A 6,917-nucleotide genomic window follows, 5' to 3' on the forward strand; every position below is an offset into this window, starting at 1 on the left:
ACTATGATTCCCCCACAAGTCTGGATGAGACTTTGGACTTCGCAAAAAGAAAAAGAAAAAAAGGCCAAAAAAGAAAAAAAAGAAAAAGAAAAGAAAAAGAAAAGAAAAGAAAATAAAAAAAGAATGAGAGAAAAAGAGAGAAGGGACAATGCTACTATCTCTTTTTCCACACTTGTGCTTCGAAATAGCACCATGATCTTCATGATAGAGAGTCTCATATGTTGTCACTTTCATTTACTAATGGGAATTTTTCATTATAGAACTTGGCTTGTATATTCCAATGATGGGCTTCCTCAAAATGCCCTAGGTCTTCGTGAGCGAGCAAGTTGGATGCACACCCACTAGTTTTCTTTTGTTGAGCTTTCATATATTTATAGCTCTAGTGCATCTGTTGCATGGCAATCCCTACTCACTCACATTGATATCTATTAATGGGCATCTCCATAGCCCGTTGATACGCTTAGTTGATGTGAGACTATCTTCTCCTTTTTTGTCTTCTCCACAACCACCATTCTATTCCACATGTAGTGCTATGTCCATGGCTCACGCTCATGTATTGCTTGAAAGTTGAAAGAGTTTGAGATTATTAAAGTATGAAACAATTGCTTGGCTCGTCATCGGGGTTGTGCATGATTAAATATTTTGTGTGATGAAGATAGAGCATATCCAGACTATATGATTTTGTAGGGATAACTTTCTTTTGGCCATGCTATTTTGAGAAGACATGATTACTTGCTTAGTATGCTTGAAGTATTACTATTTCTTATGTCAATATGAACTTTTATTTTGTATTTTTTGGATCTGAACATTCATGCCACAATGAAATAAAATTACATTATGAATTATGCTAGGTAGCATTCCACATCAAAAATTCTCTTTTTATCATTTACCTACTCGAGGACGAGCAGGAATTAAGCTTGGGGATGCTTGATACGTCTGCAACGTATCTATAATTTTTGATTGTTCCATGCTATTATATTACCTGTTTTGGATGTTTATGGGATTTATTCTACATATTTATATCATTTTTGGGACTAACCTACTAACCGGAGGCCCAGCCCATATTGCTGTTTTTTTGCCTATTTCAGTATTTCGAAGAAAAGGAATATCAAACGGAGTCCAAACGGAATGAAACCTTCGGGAGCGTTATTTTTGGAACAAATCTGATCTGGAGAGCCTGGAGTGCAAGTCAAGAAAGCACCGAGGGCCCCACGAGATAGGAGGGCGCCCCCCCCCCCCTGTAGGGCGCGCCCCCTATCTCGTGGGCCCCTCGGGCATCCAACGACGTACTTCTTCTTCCTATATATACCTACGGACCCCGAAAACATCCAGGGGCACCACGAAACATAATTTCCACCACCATAACCTTCCGTATCCACGAGATCCCATCTTGGAGCCTTCGCCGGCACTCTGTCGGAGGGGGAATCGACCATGGAGGGCCTCTACATCAACATCCTTGACCCTCCTATGAGTTGTGAGTAGTTTATCACAGACCTACGGGCCCATAGTTATTAGCTAGATGGCTTCTCTCTCTTTTTGGATCTCAATACAATGTTCTCCCCCTCTCTTGTGGAGATCTATTCGATGTAATCTCTTTTTGCGGTGTGTTTGTCAAGATCCGATGAATTGTGAGTTTATGATCAGATTTATCTATGGTTATTAATTGAATCTTCTCTGAATTCTTTTATGTATGATTGAGTTATCTTTGCAAGTCTCTTCGAATTATCGGTTTGGTTTGGCCTATTAGATTGATCTTTCTTGCCATGGGAGAAGTGCTTAGCTTTGGGTTCAATCTTGTGGTGTTCTTACCCAGTGACAGAAAGGGTTGCAAGACACGTATTGTATTGTTTCCATCAAGGATAACAAGATGGGGTTTATATCATATTGCATGAGTTTATCCCTCTACATCATATCATCTTGCTTAATGCGTTACTCCGTTCTTATGAACTTAATACTCTAGATGCATGCTGGATAGCGGTCGATGTGTGGAGTAATAGTAGTAGATGCAGGCAGGAGTCGGTCTACTTGTTTTGGATGTGATGCCTATATACATGATCATGCCTAGATAACGTCATAATTATTCGCTTTTCTATCAATTGCTTGACAGTAATTTGGTCACCCACCGTAATACTTATGCTTTCGAGAGAAGCCTCTAGTGAAACCTATGGCCCCCTGTTCTATCTCTTATCTTATTTGCTTTCAATCTACTTTTATTTGCATCTTTACTTTCTTGCATCTATATTATAAAATACCAAAAATATATTTATCTTATCATACTATCTTTATCAGATCACACTTTCGCAAGTGGCCGTGAAGGGATTGACAACCCCTTTATTGCGTTGGTTGTGAGTTCTCAGTTTGTTTGTGTAGGTGCGTGGGACGTTTGAGGAGCCTCCTACTGGATTGATACCTTGGTTCTCAAAAACTGAGGGAAATACTTAGGCTACACTTTGCTGCATCACCCTCTCCTCTTCGGGGAAAACCAACGCTAGCTCAAGACGTAGCAGCACACCTCGCACTCTGAATATATGCCGGTTCCATACGTACATTTGTGCAGTTCCACCAAAATGCAGCTGAATAACCCTATTTGCACAGATAATGAAGAAGCGTGATTACATTGTAGTGGCACTAGTTGATGAAACACACAAAATAAATAGAAGAAAATATTGCGGTAGTATCATAGTATGCCATGTTGCGAGGGCGAGATGGGCCCTGCGACGCCTCATACGGTATGCCTCATACTGGACATCGTCCCAAGTCTCCCAGATACACCTTCTGCCAGTGATGAACATCAGTGTACATCGGTAGTACAAGGAGGCTCCTTGAGACATTCAAATCTCTACTTTTGTACATATCAGCTAAAATTAAGCACCCCAGTTTGCAGAAACGCTTAATTAACAATGGGACTAGTTGATGAAACATACATTAACAAAGAGAAGCACTTTCTTTATCTACATTGGAAATGAAATGATAGAGATGACACTCGCTCTATTTTAACTATATTATTACTTCATTTTATCAGTGACGCTAGGGTCAAGCAGGTGGCAAACGAGGTGTACCGTGTGTCGCAAGGATAGAGGCCGGGGGTGCTTAGACTGGGATGCTGAAGCTGGCTCTTTCAGTCACCTACATGGATGATTCGATTCATGAGACCTTTTGGTGCAGTTCACCTAAAATGAAGCAATGTCCCATGAGCTAGCAGCTTCTTCTTCAATTCTTTTTAAGAAAAGGGCTCCAGCCCCGGTTCCATTTCCATCAGAAAACGAAACCCAGAGAGCTTCTTCATTAGTTGCAATAAAATTGAGCAACATAAAGGTTGGTTGTGAAGCTCCTGGAATGCTCAACTATAATTTGGATATCATTTGTGCAGTTCAACTAAGATCGAGCATGAAATGTATATCTGTGTTTGCACAAAAAAGGTGGAAAGGAGGGTGACTAACAAGTGATGAAACATGCATCAAATGAAAAGAAGCATGTTCCTTATCTGAATGGCAATCCTACAAGGACAATAGCAATTTCTAAAGCAGTGGCATTGCTAGATATTTGTGTGGGCATTAGGATTAACTATGACAGCCGTTAAACACGACATTACTTTGGGCACGGGAGAGTAAGCGGACCAGGACAGTTGCATTTCAAACGAAAAGAACCAACTTATCTTCATGGGAAATTTAGTAGGACATGTAAAAAAGTGCCATTGATTCATATTACTGGAGGCATTACATTGAAAACAACATTGGTTTAACGTGTCCTTACTTTTAACAGTGCGACTGCTACATTTTACCAGTGGCATTACATAAGAGTGGCTCGGGGCAACAAACATCAGAACAGGATATGTGGGTTTGTCCCATTTTTGTTCGGTATAGCCACCTTATACTGTGTGAGGCTAGCAAATCTAGTGCTGGACTTACTCTGTTGACTTGTCCCCCGGTCCCCACTTTCTTTCCTTTTTCAACCAATAGATCGGATTTATATTGAGTTTGTACTACGTTTCCCTTTATTTCCATTAGACATAGAGTCCAGTTGGATAGCCAGTCTCTGCTACTTTTCGCCCCCATTATTTCCTCTTTCGACCAATTCCTAGATTCAGGTAACAAATCCTCCCCCACCCCCACCCCCTTTCTTCCTTGTTTGAACCAAGTAGTACTAGATTCTGGTGCATGAAGTAGTTTTACCTCTTAAACATAAACAAATTAGGTGGTTTTCGAATAGCGATCGATCCTATCTACGAGGGGGCCTGAGAAATAGTAGAAGATACAAATGCAGCGACATCAGGAGCTCGGGAAGTAGAGCAAGGCCGGTTTCAAAGGAAGTTATACCTGATGGTTGCCGGGATGTCGCTAGGTGGGCGGAGGGAGGCCGGATCTACCCACACTATGGCAAGGAGGAAGAAGGGGTCGAAGGCCCTCCCTCGCTAGCGGTGCTTGGGAGAGAACGACAATGCAGGCTGATCGGGACGCGCCCAGCAGTGGGAAAGAGTCGCCGCCGAGGACGACCACGTGAACATTGCACCTTCTCACCTTCCCCGGCGGAGAGGATCCGGCTGGATCTGTGACCAGCGGTGAGCAGAGAGAGGGTGTGTGGCCACCGCTGTCGTGTTTAGATCTGGAGAGGCCGAGATAGTGTGAAGAGAGCAACACTAGCAAGCAAGCGTGGAGGCTCCTGCCTATATAGTGGAGTAGTACTAGTTTTCTTTTGTCTACTGGAGCTGGCTTGACCTCGTCAATGACTGTCAAGAAGTCTTCATGCACGTGGCCCGGAGGCGCAGTTGTTGTCATTTTGATCTAAAGCGCCGGATTATAACATATAACATGAAAAAATGCCACATGACAAGAAATCATAACCTCAGTGCCCAAAGGAGACAACATGAATCCCGATGGACACACTAGACGAGGAACAAAGCTCAAATTAAAGATAAACTCGTAGAAAAGGGGTCCGTCGATAGATGTCCTAATTAACATAGTCGGCTTGACCTAGATGGCAGCCGAGTAGTCTTCGTGCATGTGCCCCCAATGACTAGCCCAACTCAGTTGTCGCTGTTTAACCCTCGCAGTGATTCGAAGCACATGACACCTAATTTTGCGAGATGACAAGAAACTTTTTTTTAGATTTCTCACCACAACTACAACCATGTACAACACAGCCTGCACGATATGTAGACGATAGCCAATCCAGGCATGTCTGCTGGAGTCTGGTCACATGCATGGACGAACTGATCTTCCGTGTCTTGTAGGGATTGTCCAGGCACCAACGTAGTACAACACTTCTCTAGTACTATCGCTCGTCTCCCTCTTCTATTAAGTCATCCGACTTGCGGGGCCGGGAAGTGTGCCTATGGTCGGTTCTCAATTGTCATCCCACATGTGTGTGCAAACGCAATATGACGCTCATTCCATTCGGAGAGCAGCGTGCCAGACCGACCGACCGTTTGGGGTGCAACGCGAATGCGGCGGGCGTGTTGTATACTCCGTACATGTGTACCACAGTTTTCTAGAGGCTTTGCTCCATGGCGCAATCCATGGATACAAAATTAGTATACTATATACTATTTAAAAGTCGAGGGCAGGGCTTTTCCTGCGCGGTAGGAGGCGGGGCAGTTCCGCCTAGTCGGTTCGATAGAGACGCGAGAAGACGAGGGAGTAGGCTGCTACAAACGTAGGGCTGTGTGATTTGACATCGAGTTACTGCTGGACAGGTGGGGCCCCGTGATTTGACTTGCCATTATCATTTTAACTGCGGCGCTATGACCGGCATGAGTCTCCCGATTCCTGACCACCTCCATACAGGTGCATCTCCCAATGCTCCACCATGTAGACTGTAGTAGAGGCTGGCTCTTGCATGAGACCCCACTTCTCCACTTTTTCCTTGCCTCTCTTTCCTCCACATATGCAAAAATTCCATGTAAAGCGCACTATTGTACTTAGGTTGGTTGTAATGGAGAGTATCATATACTAGTATCATGCATATGATACTTTTGTATGATACTACATCCGTAATGCATAGTATCATGTGTTGGTATCATAGGATAGTTTATTTATTGTCATGCATGACACATAGTAGCACATCATTTAATATGATACTACAGTATCATATTATGATACTCCGCTCTCTCTTTTCTTCATTTAATTCAACGTCACCCCATCATGATTGCATAGTTGGCATGCATGATACTACCTTTGATACTCCCATTACAAGCAGCCTTACTTGCTCCTACAGGTGCTAAGCTTGCCACATAGGCATAAAGTCTGATGTGGCAAGTTAATCAAGAAGAGAGAGACTAGTTTGGTGACCCAAGGAAGAAACGGTGCTAAGCGCGTGTACCTAGGTGAAAATACAATTTTGAGTCTATAGCTAATTAAATGAAGCAAACTTAGCAACACCATTTCATTGGAAGAGGTCACTCCTTGGCAAATGCAATAAATACTAGTACTCCCTGTGTCCCATAATATAAGAACATTTTTGGCACTACACTAGTGTCAAAAACATTCTTATATTATGGGATGGAGGGAGTACGAAGAAAGAGATAGAGAGGAGTAAAATAAATAAATACACTTATAACCAACCTTATAGCCAACCTTGTTGTAGTATAAGTGACTAAGTGATGACTATGTATGACATGCCAACATCAGATAGCCTAACGCACCGTGTTAAATCTCCAAGGGCGGGACCGCGCGAGCGACGCGACGGTCGTGGTAGGCGCGACCATGATACGGGCTGCTAGCAGCCCTTGGATCTGAGATCAAACGGTCGCATGCTAAGTTGCTGAAAATTTGCAGAATAACCCTCCAGGATAGGATATTCACCCATAGGTCTAGAATCACGCCATGCAACCGTTCGATCTCAGATCCAAGGGCTCTCGGAAGCCCGTATCATGGGAGAATGGAAAGCCACTACCCTGCCATTCGCACGCTGGCAGTTCT

Source organism: Triticum dicoccoides, chromosome 4B (assembly GCF_002162155.2).
Source record: "Triticum dicoccoides isolate Atlit2015 ecotype Zavitan chromosome 4B, WEW_v2.0, whole genome shotgun sequence".
NCBI lineage: Eukaryota > Viridiplantae > Streptophyta > Magnoliopsida > Poales > Poaceae > Triticum > Triticum dicoccoides.